This window comes from Leuresthes tenuis, unplaced genomic scaffold (assembly GCF_036924035.1).
Source record: "Leuresthes tenuis unplaced genomic scaffold, fLeuTen1.0.hap1 SCAF_5, whole genome shotgun sequence".
Lineage (NCBI taxonomy): Eukaryota > Metazoa > Chordata > Actinopteri > Atheriniformes > Atherinopsidae > Leuresthes > Leuresthes tenuis.
The window spans coordinates 19,439,325-19,455,473 of NW_027325359.1; the positions used below are offsets into that span (position 1 = coordinate 19,439,325).

The window sequence follows — 16,149 nt, forward strand, 5'->3', positions numbered from 1 at the left end:
GTAAAATATAATTCTGCATTAGGCTAGAAAAGTTCAAGTGTGTTCCATCACTGCCACGATGTAGAATTTTACCTGTTAGAAGAGAGAGGGTTTAGCACTTTGACTGCTTAGAGGGCCAGAGGACATGGGTTGTTATTGAGATTTTCCTTCTTTTCTTTTAAAGTGAGTGGTCATACTTGAGCAATCAGGGAATACGGAAATGACATGAGCCCATGGAAAGGGAAGCATAAAGCTCTTGCGCAAGTTAGATCATACTTGACTGATGTTGTGCATTTCAGGAGGTCTGTATCTTTTCAAAGAGCTTTGTGGTAACAAAGCTGAACTGTGCCTTAAAGTGCTGGATGAAACATCTGTTTATTAAAGCTTTGACGCCCAACGTGGGGCTCGAACCCACGACCCTGAGATTAAGAGTCTCATGCTCTACCGACTGAGCTAGCCAGGCTATTCACACTTTTAAAAACATGCCTTCCGAAAAAAAAAAAAAAAAAAAAAAAAAAATTGAAATAAGTCTACGTTCAGAGATTTAGAATGGCATCGTAACACAATTGGCCCTTTTCAACTAGTACCTATGCCACGCGACTTGATCCAACTCAGCTTTTAGGGTTTTCCATTAGGTAGGACCTTGTAGTAGCAGGTAAATTTTTAGCACCTACTCGGCTGGGGTTCGAGATTAGCTGAGTCGAAAAAATGACCTCTACAGACCACTGATTGGCCAGGCAGTGATGTTACTGGATGAGTGACGAAAGCCACTCCTTCACAAGAACCCGGCAAAACCCATGCGATTTTATATATTCTTTTTTATACATTTATATATCGTCATAGAGGTGAATTGCTGGATACAAAGCCATACACCAAGCAGCAGGTATACCTTCGCCTCGATGTCCTAAATTGTTGTGTCATGTTTGTGTCACATAGAAATGAAGTCACGGGACCTTTGAACATCCTTCCTATCATGACCCCACCCACATTGAGGGGTCATGGTCATGGTCTTCTAAAAATAAGATTTCAGTATGCAGTAAGTGTCAGGAGTGGGATTTGAACCCACATCTCCTTTTGGAGACCAGAAGTCCCTCTGCTAAGGAAGGAAGGAATCAAGCCTTGAGTCTGGATACAAAGCCATACACCAAGCAGCAGGTATACCATACTTGTTCAATCATGCCTTCCGAAAAAAAAAAAAAAATTTAAAAAAAAATTGAAATAAGTCTACGTTCAGAGATTTAGAATGGCATCGTAACACAATTGGCCCTTTTCAACTAGTACCTATGCCACGCGACTTGATCCAACTCAGCTTTTAGGGTTTTCCATTAGGTAGGACCTTGTAGTAGCAGGTAAATTTTTAGCACCTACTCGGCTGGGGTTCGATATTAGCTGAGTCGAAAAAATGACCTCTACAGACCACTGATTGGCCAGGCAGTGATGTCACTGGATGAGTGACGAAAGCCACTCCTTCACAAGAACCCGGCAAAACCCATGTGATTTTATATATTCTTTTTTATACATTTATATATCGTCATCGAGGTGAATTGCTGGATACAAAGCCATACACCAAGCAGCAGGTATACCTTCGCCTCGATGTCCTAAATTGTTGTGTCATGTTTGTGTCACATAGAAATGAAGTCACGGGACCTTTGAACATCCTTCCTATCATGACCCCACCCACATTGAGGGGTCATGGTCATGGTCTTCTAAAAATAAGATTTCAGTATGCAGTACTTGTCAGGAGTGGGATTTGAACCCACGTCTCCTTTTGGAGACCAGAAGTCCCTCTGCTAAGGAAGGAAGGAATCAAGCCTTGAGTCTGGCGCCTTAGACCGCTCGGCCATCCTGACACCATACAGGACAGTATGCAGGACAGCATGATTTCCCTGACTGTGTAAAATACAACAAACATGAACCGAAACGCAGCAGACAAACTTGTCCGCAGAGGGAAGCTTTCTGCTTGAGATGCACCCTCACGGCTGGAAATACGAGGGAAAGGGTGCGGGAGAACGGGTGTCTGGAGAGTGGAGGAGGGGCTGGGTGAAAAAATATCTGAAAGAAGTCCCGAGCGAATGTTGCCAAGGTTTGGTTTCTCATAGACCACTGCTCTGGAACATCCCAAGAACGTTTCAGTACTTTCGTGGGTACATGAAGGTTGTTAAAGAAATGCTTACAAATAATTCATTTTTGCCAAAGATTTGGAGCTGTCTTCACTCTCTCAGAGTTGGCTACCCACATGTTATATGTCGTCATCGAGGTGAATTGCTGGATACAAAGCCATACACCAAGCAGCAGGTATACCTTCGCCTCGATGTCCTAAATTGTTGTGTCATGTTTGTGTCACATAGAAATGAAGTCACGGGACCTTTTAACATCCTTCCTATCATGACCCCACCCACATTGAGGGGTCATGGTCATGGTCAACTGGTCAACTGAAGGGGTCGTAACCAGTAAAATTGTACAACTATCTAGTTTTGTTGTGGCAGGAACATCGTACATTGATGGCAGTAAAATATAATTCTGCATTAGGCTAGAAAAGTTCAAGTGTGTTCCATCACTGCCACGATGTAGAATTTTACCTGTTAGAAGAGAGAGGGTTTAGCACTTTGACTGCTTAGAGGGCCAGAGGACATGGGTTGTTATTGAGATTTTCCTTCTTTTCTTTTAAAGTGAGTGGTCATACTTGAGCAATCAGGGAATACGGAAATGACATGAGCCCATGGAAAGGGAAGCATAAAGCTCTTGCGCAAGTTGGATCATACTTGACTGATGTTGTGCATTTCAGGAGGTCTGTATCTTTTCAAAGAGCTTTGTGGTAACAAAGCTGAACTGTGCCTTAAAGTGCTGGATGAAACATCTGTTTATTAAAGCTTTGACGCCCAACGTGGGGCTCGAACCCACGACCCTGAGATTAAGAGTCTCATGCTCTACCGACTGAGCTAGCCAGGCTATTCACACTTTTAAAAACATGCCTTCCGAAAAAAAAAAAAAAAAAAAAAAAAAAAAAAATTTGAAATAAGTCTACGTTCAGAGATTTAGAATGGCATCGTAACACAATTGGCCCTTTTCAACTAGTACCTATGCCACGCGACTTGATCCAACTCAGCTTTTAGGGTTTTCCATTAGGTAGGACCTTGTAGTAGCAGGTAAATTTTTAGCACCTACTCGGCTGGGGTTCGAGATTAGCTGAGTCGAAAAAATGACCTCTACAGACCACTGATTGGCCAGGCAGTGATGTTACTGGATGAGTGACGAAAGCCACTCCTTCACAAGAACCCGGCAAAACCCATGCGATTTTATATATTCTTTTTTATACATTTATATATCGTCATCGAGGTGAATTGCTGGATACAAAGCCATACACCAAGCAGCAGGTATACCTTCGCCTCGATGTCCTAAATTGTTGTGTCATGTTTGTGTCACATAGAAATGAAGTCACGGGACCTTTGAACATCCTTCCTATCATGACCCCACCCACATTGAGGGGTCATGGTCATGGTCTTCTAAAAATAAGATTTCAGTATGCAGTAAGTGTCAGGAGTGGGATTTGAACCCACATCTCCTTTTGGAGACCAGAAGTCCCTCTGCTAAGGAAGGAAGGAATCAAGCCTTGAGTCTGGATACAAAGCCATACACCAAGCAGCAGGTATACCATACTTGTTCAATCATGCCTTCCGAAAAAAAAAAAAAAAAAAAAAAAAAAATTGAAATAAGTCTACGTTCAGAGATTTAGAATGGCATCGTAACACAATTGGCCCTTTTCAACTAGTACCTATGCCACGCGACTTGATCCAACTCAGCTTTTAGGGTTTTCCATTAGGTAGGACCTTGTAGTAGCAGGTAAATTTTTAGCACCTACTCGGCTGGGGTTCGATATTAGCTGAGTCGAAAAAATGACCTCTACAGACCACTGATTGGCCAGGCAGTGATGTCACTGGATGAGTGACGAAAGCCACTCCTTCACAAGAACCCGGCAAAACCCATGTGATTTTATATATTCTTTTTTATACATTTATATATCGTCATCGAGGTGAATTGCTGGATACAAAGCCATACACCAAGCAGCAGGTATACCTTCGCCTCGATGTCCTAAATTGTTGTGTCATGTTTGTGTCACATAGAAATGAAGTCACGGGACCTTTGAACATCCTTCCTATCATGACCCCACCCACATTGAGGGGTCATGGTCATGGTCTTCTAAAAATAAGATTTCAGTATGCAGTACTTGTCAGGAGTGGGATTTGAACCCACGTCTCCTTTTGGAGACCAGAAGTCCCTCTGCTAAGGAAGGAAGGAATCAAGCCTTGAGTCTGGCGCCTTAGACCGCTCGGCCATCCTGACACCATACAGGACAGTATGCAGGACAGCATGATTTCCCTGACTGTGTAAAATACAACAAACATGAACCGAAACGCAGCAGACAAACTTGTCCGCAGAGGGAAGCTTTCTGCTTGAGATGCACCCTCACGGCTGGAAATACGAGGGAAAGGGTGCGGGAGAACGGGTGTCTGGAGAGTGGAGGAGGGGCTGGGTGAAAAAATATCTGAAAGAAGTCCCGAGCGAATGTTGCCAAGGTTTGGTTTCTCATAGACCACTGCTCTGGAACATCCCAAGAACGTTTCAGTACTTTCGTGGGTACATGAAGGTTGTTAAAGAAATGCTTACAAATAATTCATTTTTGCCAAAGATTTGGAGCTGTCTTCACTCTCTCAGAGTTGGCTACCCACATGTTATATGTCGTCATCGAGGTGAATTGCTGGATACAAAGCCATACACCAAGCAGCAGGTATACCTTCGCCTCGATGTCCTAAATTGTTGTGTCATGTTTGTGTCACATAGAAATGAAGTCACGGGACCTTTTAACATCCTTCCTATCATGACCCCACCCACATTGAGGGGTCATGGTCATGGTCAACTGGTCAACTGAAGGGGTCGTAACCAGTAAAATTGTACAACTATCTAGTTTTGTTGTGGCAGGAACATCGTACATTGATGGCAGTAAAATATAATTCTGCATTAGGCTAGAAAAGTTCAAGTGTGTTCCATCACTGCCACGATGTAGAATTTTACCTGTTAGAAGAGAGAGGGTTTAGCACTTTGACTGCTTAGAGGGCCAGAGGACATGGGTTGTTATTGAGATTTTCCTTCTTTTCTTTTAAAGTGAGTGGTCATACTTGAGCAATCAGGGAATACGGAAATGACATGAGCCCATGGAAAGGGAAGCATAAAGCTCTTGCGCAAGTTGGATCATACTTGACTGATGTTGTGCATTTCAGGAGGTCTGTATCTTTTCAAAGAGCTTTGTGGTAACAAAGCTGAACTGTGCCTTAAAGTGCTGGATGAAACATCTGTTTATTAAAGCTTTGACGCCCAACGTGGGGCTCGAACCCACGACCCTGAGATTAAGAGTCTCATGCTCTACCGACTGAGCTAGCCAGGCTATTCACACTTTTAAAAACATGCCTTCCGAAAAAAAAAAAAAAAAAAAAAAAAAAAAAATTTGAAATAAGTCTACGTTCAGAGATTTAGAATGGCATCGTAACACAATTGGCCCTTTTCAACTAGTACCTATGCCACGCGACTTGATCCAACTCAGCTTTTAGGGTTTTCCATTAGGTAGGACCTTGTAGTAGCAGGTAAATTTTTAGCACCTACTCGGCTGGGGTTCGAGATTAGCTGAGTCGAAAAAATGACCTCTACAGACCACTGATTGGCCAGGCAGTGATGTTACTGGATGAGTGACGAAAGCCACTCCTTCACAAGAACCCGGCAAAACCCATGCGATTTTATATATTCTTTTTTATACATTTATATATCGTCATCGAGGTGAATTGCTGGATACAAAGCCATACACCAAGCAGCAGGTATACCTTCGCCTCGATGTCCTAAATTGTTGTGTCATGTTTGTGTCACATAGAAATGAAGTCACGGGACCTTTGAACATCCTTCCTATCATGACCCCACCCACATTGAGGGGTCATGGTCATGGTCTTCTAAAAATAAGATTTCAGTATGCAGTAAGTGTCAGGAGTGGGATTTGAACCCACATCTCCTTTTGGAGACCAGAAGTCCCTCTGCTAAGGAAGGAAGGAATCAAGCCTTGAGTCTGGATACAAAGCCATACACCAAGCAGCAGGTATACCATACTTGTTCAATCATGCCTTCCGAAAAAAAAAAAAAAAAAAAAAAAAAAATTGAAATAAGTCTACGTTCAGAGATTTAGAATGGCATCGTAACACAATTGGCCCTTTTCAACTAGTACCTATGCCACGCGACTTGATCCAACTCAGCTTTTAGGGTTTTCCATTAGGTAGGACCTTGTAGTAGCAGGTAAATTTTTAGCACCTACTCGGCTGGGGTTCGATATTAGCTGAGTCGAAAAAATGACCTCTACAGACCACTGATTGGCCAGGCAGTGATGTCACTGGATGAGTGACGAAAGCCACTCCTTCACAAGAACCCGGCAAAACCCATGTGATTTTATATATTCTTTTTTATACATTTATATATCGTCATCGAGGTGAATTGCTGGATACAAAGCCATACACCAAGCAGCAGGTATACCTTCGCCTCGATGTCCTAAATTGTTGTGTCATGTTTGTGTCACATAGAAATGAAGTCACGGGACCTTTGAACATCCTTCCTATCATGACCCCACCCACATTGAGGGGTCATGGTCATGGTCTTCTAAAAATAAGATTTCAGTATGCAGTACTTGTCAGGAGTGGGATTTGAACCCACGTCTCCTTTTGGAGACCAGAAGTCCCTCTGCTAAGGAAGGAAGGAATCAAGCCTTGAGTCTGGCGCCTTAGACCGCTCGGCCATCCTGACACCATACAGGACAGTATGCAGGACAGCATGATTTCCCTGACTGTGTAAAATACAACAAACATGAACCGAAACGCAGCAGACAAACTTGTCCGCAGAGGGAAGCTTTCTGCTTGAGATGCACCCTCACGGCTGGAAATACGAGGGAAAGGGTGCGGGAGAACGGGTGTCTGGAGAGTGGAGGAGGGGCTGGGTGAAAAAATATCTGAAAGAAGTCCCGAGCGAATGTTGCCAAGGTTTGGTTTCTCATAGACCACTGCTCTGGAACATCCCAAGAACGTTTCAGTACTTTCGTGGGTACATGAAGGTTGTTAAAGAAATGCTTACAAATAATTCATTTTTGCCAAAGATTTGGAGCTGTCTTCACTCTCTCAGAGTTGGCTACCCACATGTTATATGTCGTCATCGAGGTGAATTGCTGGATACAAAGCCATACACCAAGCAGCAGGTATACCTTCGCCTCGATGTCCTAAATTGTTGTGTCATGTTTGTGTCACATAGAAATGAAGTCACGGGACCTTTTAACATCCTTCCTATCATGACCCCACCCACATTGAGGGGTCATGGTCATGGTCAACTGGTCAACTGAAGGGGTCGTAACCAGTAAAATTGTACAACTATCTAGTTTTGTTGTGGCAGGAACATCGTACATTGATGGCAGTAAAATATAATTCTGCATTAGGCTAGAAAAGTTCAAGTGTGTTCCATCACTGCCACGATGTAGAATTTTACCTGTTAGAAGAGAGAGGGTTTAGCACTTTGACTGCTTAGAGGGCCAGAGGACATGGGTTGTTATTGAGATTTTCCTTCTTTTCTTTTAAAGTGAGTGGTCATACTTGAGCAATCAGGGAATACGGAAATGACATGAGCCCATGGAAAGGGAAGCATAAAGCTCTTGCGCAAGTTGGATCATACTTGACTGATGTTGTGCATTTCAGGAGGTCTGTATCTTTTCAAAGAGCTTTGTGGTAACAAAGCTGAACTGTGCCTTAAAGTGCTGGATGAAACATCTGTTTATTAAAGCTTTGACGCCCAACGTGGGGCTCGAACCCACGACCCTGAGATTAAGAGTCTCATGCTCTACCGACTGAGCTAGCCAGGCTATTCACACTTTTAAAAACATGCCTTCCGAAAAAAAAAAAAAAAAAAAAAAAAAAAAATTTGAAATAAGTCTACGTTCAGAGATTTAGAATGGCATCGTAACACAATTGGCCCTTTTCAACTAGTACCTATGCCACGCGACTTGATCCAACTCAGCTTTTAGGGTTTTCCATTAGGTAGGACCTTGTAGTAGCAGGTAAATTTTTAGCACCTACTCGGCTGGGGTTCGAGATTAGCTGAGTCGAAAAAATGACCTCTACAGACCACTGATTGGCCAGGCAGTGATGTTACTGGATGAGTGACGAAAGCCACTCCTTCACAAGAACCCGGCAAAACCCATGCGATTTTATATATTCTTTTTTATACATTTATATATCGTCATCGAGGTGAATTGCTGGATACAAAGCCATACACCAAGCAGCAGGTATACCTTCGCCTCGATGTCCTAAATTGTTGTGTCATGTTTGTGTCACATAGAAATGAAGTCACGGGACCTTTGAACATCCTTCCTATCATGACCCCACCCACATTGAGGGGTCATGGTCATGGTCTTCTAAAAATAAGATTTCAGTATGCAGTAAGTGTCAGGAGTGGGATTTGAACCCACATCTCCTTTTGGAGACCAGAAGTCCCTCTGCTAAGGAAGGAAGGAATCAAGCCTTGAGTCTGGATACAAAGCCATACACCAAGCAGCAGGTATACCATACTTGTTCAATCATGCCTTCCGAAAAAAAAAAAAAAAAAAAAAAAAAAATTGAAATAAGTCTACGTTCAGAGATTTAGAATGGCATCGTAACACAATTGGCCCTTTTCAACTAGTACCTATGCCACGCGACTTGATCCAACTCAGCTTTTAGGGTTTTCCATTAGGTAGGACCTTGTAGTAGCAGGTAAATTTTTAGCACCTACTCGGCTGGGGTTCGATATTAGCTGAGTCGAAAAAATGACCTCTACAGACCACTGATTGGCCAGGCAGTGATGTCACTGGATGAGTGACGAAAGCCACTCCTTCACAAGAACCCGGCAAAACCCATGTGATTTTATATATTCTTTTTTATACATTTATATATCGTCATCGAGGTGAATTGCTGGATACAAAGCCATACACCAAGCAGCAGGTATACCTTCGCCTCGATGTCCTAAATTGTTGTGTCATGTTTGTGTCACATAGAAATGAAGTCACGGGACCTTTGAACATCCTTCCTATCATGACCCCACCCACATTGAGGGGTCATGGTCATGGTCTTCTAAAAATAAGATTTCAGTATGCAGTACTTGTCAGGAGTGGGATTTGAACCCACGTCTCCTTTTGGAGACCAGAAGTCCCTCTGCTAAGGAAGGAAGGAATCAAGCCTTGAGTCTGGCGCCTTAGACCGCTCGGCCATCCTGACACCATACAGGACAGTATGCAGGACAGCATGATTTCCCTGACTGTGTAAAATACAACAAACATGAACCGAAACGCAGCAGACAAACTTGTCCGCAGAGGGAAGCTTTCTGCTTGAGATGCACCCTCACGGCTGGAAATACGAGGGAAAGGGTGCGGGAGAACGGGTGTCTGGAGAGTGGAGGAGGGGCTGGGTGAAAAAATATCTGAAAGAAGTCCCGAGCGAATGTTGCCAAGGTTTGGTTTCTCATAGACCACTGCTCTGGAACATCCCAAGAACGTTTCAGTACTTTCGTGGGTACATGAAGGTTGTTAAAGAAATGCTTACAAATAATTCATTTTTGCCAAAGATTTGGAGCTGTCTTCACTCTCTCAGAGTTGGCTACCCACATGTTATATGTCGTCATCGAGGTGAATTGCTGGATACAAAGCCATACACCAAGCAGCAGGTATACCTTCGCCTCGATGTCCTAAATTGTTGTGTCATGTTTGTGTCACATAGAAATGAAGTCACGGGACCTTTTAACATCCTTCCTATCATGACCCCACCCACATTGAGGGGTCATGGTCATGGTCAACTGGTCAACTGAAGGGGTCGTAACCAGTAAAATTGTACAACTATCTAGTTTTGTTGTGGCAGGAACATCGTACATTGATGGCAGTAAAATATAATTCTGCATTAGGCTAGAAAAGTTCAAGTGTGTTCCATCACTGCCACGATGTAGAATTTTACCTGTTAGAAGAGAGAGGGTTTAGCACTTTGACTGCTTAGAGGGCCAGAGGACATGGGTTGTTATTGAGATTTTCCTTCTTTTCTTTTAAAGTGAGTGGTCATACTTGAGCAATCAGGGAATACGGAAATGACATGAGCCCATGGAAAGGGAAGCATAAAGCTCTTGCGCAAGTTGGATCATACTTGACTGATGTTGTGCATTTCAGGAGGTCTGTATCTTTTCAAAGAGCTTTGTGGTAACAAAGCTGAACTGTGCCTTAAAGTGCTGGATGAAACATCTGTTTATTAAAGCTTTGACGCCCAACGTGGGGCTCGAACCCACGACCCTGAGATTAAGAGTCTCATGCTCTACCGACTGAGCTAGCCAGGCTATTCACACTTTTAAAAACATGCCTTCCGAAAAAAAAAAAAAAAAAAAAAAAAAAAAATTTGAAATAAGTCTACGTTCAGAGATTTAGAATGGCATCGTAACACAATTGGCCCTTTTCAACTAGTACCTATGCCACGCGACTTGATCCAACTCAGCTTTTAGGGTTTTCCATTAGGTAGGACCTTGTAGTAGCAGGTAAATTTTTAGCACCTACTCGGCTGGGGTTCGAGATTAGCTGAGTCGAAAAAATGACCTCTACAGACCACTGATTGGCCAGGCAGTGATGTTACTGGATGAGTGACGAAAGCCACTCCTTCACAAGAACCCGGCAAAACCCATGCGATTTTATATATTCTTTTTTATACATTTATATATCGTCATCGAGGTGAATTGCTGGATACAAAGCCATACACCAAGCAGCAGGTATACCTTCGCCTCGATGTCCTAAATTGTTGTGTCATGTTTGTGTCACATAGAAATGAAGTCACGGGACCTTTGAACATCCTTCCTATCATGACCCCACCCACATTGAGGGGTCATGGTCATGGTCTTCTAAAAATAAGATTTCAGTATGCAGTAAGTGTCAGGAGTGGGATTTGAACCCACATCTCCTTTTGGAGACCAGAAGTCCCTCTGCTAAGGAAGGAAGGAATCAAGCCTTGAGTCTGGATACAAAGCCATACACCAAGCAGCAGGTATACCATACTTGTTCAATCATGCCTTCCGAAAAAAAAAAAAAAAAAAAAAAAAAAATTGAAATAAGTCTACGTTCAGAGATTTAGAATGGCATCGTAACACAATTGGCCCTTTTCAACTAGTACCTATGCCACGCGACTTGATCCAACTCAGCTTTTAGGGTTTTCCATTAGGTAGGACCTTGTAGTAGCAGGTAAATTTTTAGCACCTACTCGGCTGGGGTTCGATATTAGCTGAGTCGAAAAAATGACCTCTACAGACCACTGATTGGCCAGGCAGTGATGTCACTGGATGAGTGACGAAAGCCACTCCTTCACAAGAACCCGGCAAAACCCATGTGATTTTATATATTCTTTTTTATACATTTATATATCGTCATCGAGGTGAATTGCTGGATACAAAGCCATACACCAAGCAGCAGGTATACCTTCGCCTCGATGTCCTAAATTGTTGTGTCATGTTTGTGTCACATAGAAATGAAGTCACGGGACCTTTGAACATCCTTCCTATCATGACCCCACCCACATTGAGGGGTCATGGTCATGGTCTTCTAAAAATAAGATTTCAGTATGCAGTACTTGTCAGGAGTGGGATTTGAACCCACGTCTCCTTTTGGAGACCAGAAGTCCCTCTGCTAAGGAAGGAAGGAATCAAGCCTTGCGTCTGGCGCCTTAGACCGCTCGGCCATCCTGACACCATACAGGACAGTATGCAGGACAGCATGATTTCCCTGACTGTGTAAAATACAACAAACATGAACCGAAACGCAGCAGACAAACTTGTCCGCAGAGGGAAGCTTTCTGCTTGAGATGCACCCTCACGGCTGGAAATACGAGGGAAAGGGTGCGGGAGAACGGGTGTCTGGAGAGTGGAGGAGGGGCTGGGTGAAAAAATATCTGAAAGAAGTCCCGAGCGAATGTTGCCAAGGTTTGGTTTCTCATAGACCACTGCTCTGGAACATCCCAAGAACGTTTCAGTACTTTCGTGGGTACATGAAGGTTGTTAAAGAAATGCTTACAAATAATTCATTTTTGCCAAAGATTTGGAGCTGTCTTCACTCTCTCAGAGTTGGCTACCCACATGTTATATGTCGTCATCGAGGTGAATTGCTGGATACAAAGCCATACACCAAGCAGCAGGTATACCTTCGCCTCGATGTCCTAAATTGTTGTGTCATGTTTGTGTCACATAGAAATGAAGTCACGGGACCTTTTAACATCCTTCCTATCATGACCCCACCCACATTGAGGGGTCATGGTCATGGTCAACTGGTCAACTGAAGGGGTCGTAACCAGTAAAATTGTACAACTATCTAGTTTTGTTGTGGCAGGAACATCGTACATTGATGGCAGTAAAATATAATTCTGCATTAGGCTAGAAAAGTTCAAGTGTGTTCCATCACTGCCACGATGTAGAATTTTACCTGTTAGAAGAGAGAGGGTTTAGCACTTTGACTGCTTAGAGGGCCAGAGGACATGGGTTGTTATTGAGATTTTCCTTCTTTTCTTTTAAAGTGAGTGGTCATACTTGAGCAATCAGGGAATACGGAAATGACATGAGCCCATGGAAAGGGAAGCATAAAGCTCTTGCGCAAGTTGGATCATACTTGACTGATGTTGTGCATTTCAGGAGGTCTGTATCTTTTCAAAGAGCTTTGTGGTAACAAAGCTGAACTGTGCCTTAAAGTGCTGGATGAAACATCTGTTTATTAAAGCTTTGACGCCCAACGTGGGGCTCGAACCCACGACCCTGAGATTAAGAGTCTCATGCTCTACCGACTGAGCTAGCCAGGCTATTCACACTTTTAAAAATTTATATATCGTCATCGAGGTGAATTGCTGGATACAAAGCCATACACCAAGCAGCAGGTATACCTTCGCCTCGATGTCCTAAATTGTTGTGTCATGTTTGTGTCACATAGAAATGAAGTCACGGGACCTTTGAACATCCTTCCTATCATGACCCCACCCACATTGAGGGGTCATGGTCATGGTCTTCTAAAAATAAGATTTCAGTATGCAGTACTTGTCAGGAGTGGGATTTGAACCCACATCTCCTTTTGGAGACCAGAAGTCCCTCTGCTAAGGAAGGAAGGAATCAAGCCTTGAGTCTGGATACAAAGCCATACACCAAGCAGCAGGTATACCATACTTGTTCAATCATGCCTTCCGAAAAAAAAAAAAAAATTAAAAAAAAAATTGAAATAAGTCTACGTTCAGAGATTTAGAATGGCATCGTAACACAATTGGCCCTTTTCAACTAGTACCTATGCCACGCGACTTGATCCAACTCAGCTTTTAGGGTTTTCCATTAGGTAGGACCTTGTAGTAGCAGGTAAATTTTTAGCACCTACTCGGCTGGGGTTCGATATTAGCTGAGTCGAAAAAATGACCTCTACAGACCACTGATTGGCCAGGCAGTGATGTCACTGGATGAGTGACGAAAGCCACTCCTTCACAAGAACCCGGCAAAACCCATGTGATTTTATATATTCTTTTTTATACATTTATATATCGTCATCGAGGTGAATTGCTGGATACAAAGCCATACACCAAGCAGCAGGTATACCTTCGCCTCGATGTCCTAAATTGTTGTGTCATGTTTGTGTCACATAGAAATGAAGTCACGGGACCTTTGAACATCCTTCCTATCATGACCCCACCCACATTGAGGGGTCATGGTCATGGTCTTCTAAAAATAAGATTTCAGTATGCAGTACTTGTCAGGAGTGGGATTTGAACCCACGTCTCCTTTTGGAGACCAGAAGTCCCTCTGCTAAGGAAGGAAGGAATCAAGCCTTGAGTCTGGCGCCTTAGACCGCTCGGCCATCCTGACACCATACAGGACAGTATGCAGGACAGCATGATTTCCCTGACTGTGTAAAATACAACAAACATGAACCGAAACGCAGCAGACAAACTTGTCCGCAGAGGGAAGCTTTCTGCTTGAGATGCACCCTCACGGCTGGAAATACGAGGGAAAGGGTGCGGGAGAACGGGTGTCTGGAGAGTGGAGGAGGGGCTGGGTGAAAAAATATCTGAAAGAAGTCCCGAGCGAATGTTGCCAAGGTTTGGTTTCTCATAGACCACTGCTCTGGAACATCCCAAGAACGTTTCAGTACTTTCGTGGGTACATGAAGGTTGTTAAAGAAATGCTTACAAATAATTCATTTTTGCCAAAGATTTGGAGCTGTCTTCACTCTCTCAGAGTTGGCTACCCACATGTTATATGTCGTCATCGAGGTGAATTGCTGGATACAAAGCCATACACCAAGCAGCAGGTATACCTTCGCCTCGATGTCCTAAATTGTTGTGTCATGTTTGTGTCACATAGAAATGAAGTCACGGGACCTTTTAACATCCTTCCTATCATGACCCCACCCACATTGAGGGGTCATGGTCATGGTCAACTGGTCAACTGAAGGGGTCGTAACCAGTAAAATTGTACAACTATCTAGTTTTGTTGTGGCAGGAACATCGTACATTGATGGCAGTAAAATATAATTCTGCATTAGGCTAGAAAAGTTCAAGTGTGTTCCATCACTGCCACGATGTAGAATTTTACCTGTTAGAAGAGAGAGGGTTTAGCACTTTGACTGCTTAGAGGGCCAGAGGACATGGGTTGTTATTGAGATTTTCCTTCTTTTCTTTTAAAGTGAGTGGTCATACTTGAGCAATCAGGGAATACGGAAATGACATGAGCCCATGGAAAGGGAAGCATAAAGCTCTTGCGCAAGTTGGATCATACTTGACTGATGTTGTGCATTTCAGGAGGTCTGTATCTTTTCAAAGAGCTTTGTGGTAACAAAGCTGAACTGTGCCTTAAAGTGCTGGATGAAACATCTGTTTATTAAAGCTTTGACGCCCAACGTGGGGCTCGAACCCACGACCCTGAGATTAAGAGTCTCATGCTCTACCGACTGAGCTAGCCAGGCTATTCACACTTTTAAAAACATGCCTTCCGAAAAAAAAAAAAAAAAAAAAAAAAAAAAAATTTGAAATAAGTCTACGTTCAGAGATTTAGAATGGCATCGTAACACAATTGGCCCTTTTCAACTAGTACCTATGCCACGCGACTTGATCCAACTCAGCTTTTAGGGTTTTCCATTAGGTAGGACCTTGTAGTAGCAGGTAAATTTTTAGCACCTACTCGGCTGGGGTTCGAGATTAGCTGAGTCGAAAAAATGACCTCTACAGACCACTGATTGGCCAGGCAGTGATGTTACTGGATGAGTGACGAAAGCCACTCCTTCACAAGAACCCGGCAAAACCCATGCGATTTTATATATTCTTTTTTATACATTTATATATCGTCATCGAGGTGAATTGCTGGATACAAAGCCATACACCAAGCAGCAGGTATACCTTCGCCTCGATGTCCTAAATTGTTGTGTCATGTTTGTGTCACATAGAAATGAAGTCACGGGACCTTTGAACATCCTTCCTATCATGACCCCACCCACATTGAGGGGTCATGGTCATGGTCTTCTAAAAATAAGATTTCAGTATGCAGTAAGTGTCAGGAGTGGGATTTGAACCCACATCTCCTTTTGGAGACCAGAAGTCCCTCTGCTAAGGAAGGAAGGAATCAAGCCTTGAGTCTGGCGCCTTAGACCGCTCGGCCATCCTGACACCATACAGGACAGTATGCAGGACAGCATGATTTCCCTGACTGTGTAAAATACAACAAACATGAACCGAAACGCAGCAGACAAACTTGTCCGCAGAGGGAAGCTTTCTGCTTGAGATGCTCCCTCACGGCTGGAAATACGAGGGAAAGGGTGCGGGAGAACGGGTGTCTGGAGAGTGGAGGAGGGGCTGGGTGAAAAAATATCTGAAAGAAGTCCCGAGCGAATGTTGCCAAGGTTTGGTTTCTCATAGACCACTGCTCTGGAACATCCCAAGAACGTTTCAGTACTTTCGTGGGTACATGAAGGTGGTTAAAGAAATGCTTACAAATAATTCATTTTTGCCAAAGATTTGGAGCTGTCTTCACTCTCTCAGAGTTGGCTACCCACATGTTATATGTCGTCATCGAGGTGAATTGCTGGATACA

General features: G+C 43.3%; 14 non-coding genes across 14 annotated transcripts; all 14 read right to left on the reverse strand.

Moving 5' to 3' along the window:
- Positions 1 to 369: 369 nt before the first annotated feature.
- trnak-cuu (transfer RNA lysine (anticodon CUU)) lies at positions 370 to 442 on the reverse strand. The gene has a single exon. It is a non-coding gene; the product is annotated as a tRNA-Lys (tRNA).
- A 1,272-nt stretch (positions 443 to 1,714) lies between these two features.
- Positions 1,715 to 1,829, reverse strand: trnal-caa (transfer RNA leucine (anticodon CAA)). Its single transcript has 2 exons — positions 1,792 to 1,829; positions 1,715 to 1,760 (listed from the first exon to the last, which is right to left on the reverse strand). It is a non-coding gene; the product is annotated as a tRNA-Leu (tRNA).
- Positions 1,830 to 2,855: 1,026 nt separating this feature from the next.
- Positions 2,856 to 2,928, reverse strand: trnak-cuu (transfer RNA lysine (anticodon CUU)). The gene has a single exon. It is a non-coding gene; the product is annotated as a tRNA-Lys (tRNA).
- Positions 2,929 to 4,205: 1,277 nt separating this feature from the next.
- trnal-caa (transfer RNA leucine (anticodon CAA)) lies at positions 4,206 to 4,320 on the reverse strand. The gene is made up of 2 exons: positions 4,283 to 4,320; positions 4,206 to 4,251 (listed from the first exon to the last, which is right to left on the reverse strand). It is a non-coding gene; the product is annotated as a tRNA-Leu (tRNA).
- A 1,026-nt stretch (positions 4,321 to 5,346) lies between these two features.
- trnak-cuu (transfer RNA lysine (anticodon CUU)) lies at positions 5,347 to 5,419 on the reverse strand. Its single transcript has one exon. It is a non-coding gene; the product is annotated as a tRNA-Lys (tRNA).
- Positions 5,420 to 6,695: 1,276 nt separating this feature from the next.
- trnal-caa (transfer RNA leucine (anticodon CAA)) lies at positions 6,696 to 6,810 on the reverse strand. Its single transcript has 2 exons — positions 6,773 to 6,810; positions 6,696 to 6,741 (listed from the first exon to the last, which is right to left on the reverse strand). It is a non-coding gene; the product is annotated as a tRNA-Leu (tRNA).
- Positions 6,811 to 7,836: 1,026 nt separating this feature from the next.
- Positions 7,837 to 7,909, reverse strand: trnak-cuu (transfer RNA lysine (anticodon CUU)). Its single transcript has one exon. It is a non-coding gene; the product is annotated as a tRNA-Lys (tRNA).
- Positions 7,910 to 9,184: 1,275 nt separating this feature from the next.
- On the reverse strand, positions 9,185 to 9,299 carry trnal-caa (transfer RNA leucine (anticodon CAA)). Its single transcript has 2 exons — positions 9,262 to 9,299; positions 9,185 to 9,230 (listed from the first exon to the last, which is right to left on the reverse strand). It is a non-coding gene; the product is annotated as a tRNA-Leu (tRNA).
- Positions 9,300 to 10,325: 1,026 nt separating this feature from the next.
- trnak-cuu (transfer RNA lysine (anticodon CUU)) lies at positions 10,326 to 10,398 on the reverse strand. The gene has a single exon. It is a non-coding gene; the product is annotated as a tRNA-Lys (tRNA).
- Positions 10,399 to 11,673: 1,275 nt separating this feature from the next.
- trnal-caa (transfer RNA leucine (anticodon CAA)) lies at positions 11,674 to 11,788 on the reverse strand. Its single transcript has 2 exons — positions 11,751 to 11,788; positions 11,674 to 11,719 (listed from the first exon to the last, which is right to left on the reverse strand). It is a non-coding gene; the product is annotated as a tRNA-Leu (tRNA).
- A 1,026-nt stretch (positions 11,789 to 12,814) lies between these two features.
- On the reverse strand, positions 12,815 to 12,887 carry trnak-cuu (transfer RNA lysine (anticodon CUU)). The gene has a single exon. It is a non-coding gene; the product is annotated as a tRNA-Lys (tRNA).
- A 927-nt stretch (positions 12,888 to 13,814) lies between these two features.
- Positions 13,815 to 13,929, reverse strand: trnal-caa (transfer RNA leucine (anticodon CAA)). Its single transcript has 2 exons — positions 13,892 to 13,929; positions 13,815 to 13,860 (listed from the first exon to the last, which is right to left on the reverse strand). It is a non-coding gene; the product is annotated as a tRNA-Leu (tRNA).
- Positions 13,930 to 14,955: 1,026 nt separating this feature from the next.
- On the reverse strand, positions 14,956 to 15,028 carry trnak-cuu (transfer RNA lysine (anticodon CUU)). Its single transcript has one exon. It is a non-coding gene; the product is annotated as a tRNA-Lys (tRNA).
- A 582-nt stretch (positions 15,029 to 15,610) lies between these two features.
- Positions 15,611 to 15,725, reverse strand: trnal-caa (transfer RNA leucine (anticodon CAA)). Its single transcript has 2 exons — positions 15,688 to 15,725; positions 15,611 to 15,656 (listed from the first exon to the last, which is right to left on the reverse strand). It is a non-coding gene; the product is annotated as a tRNA-Leu (tRNA).
- Between the last annotated feature and the right edge of the window lie 424 nt (positions 15,726 to 16,149).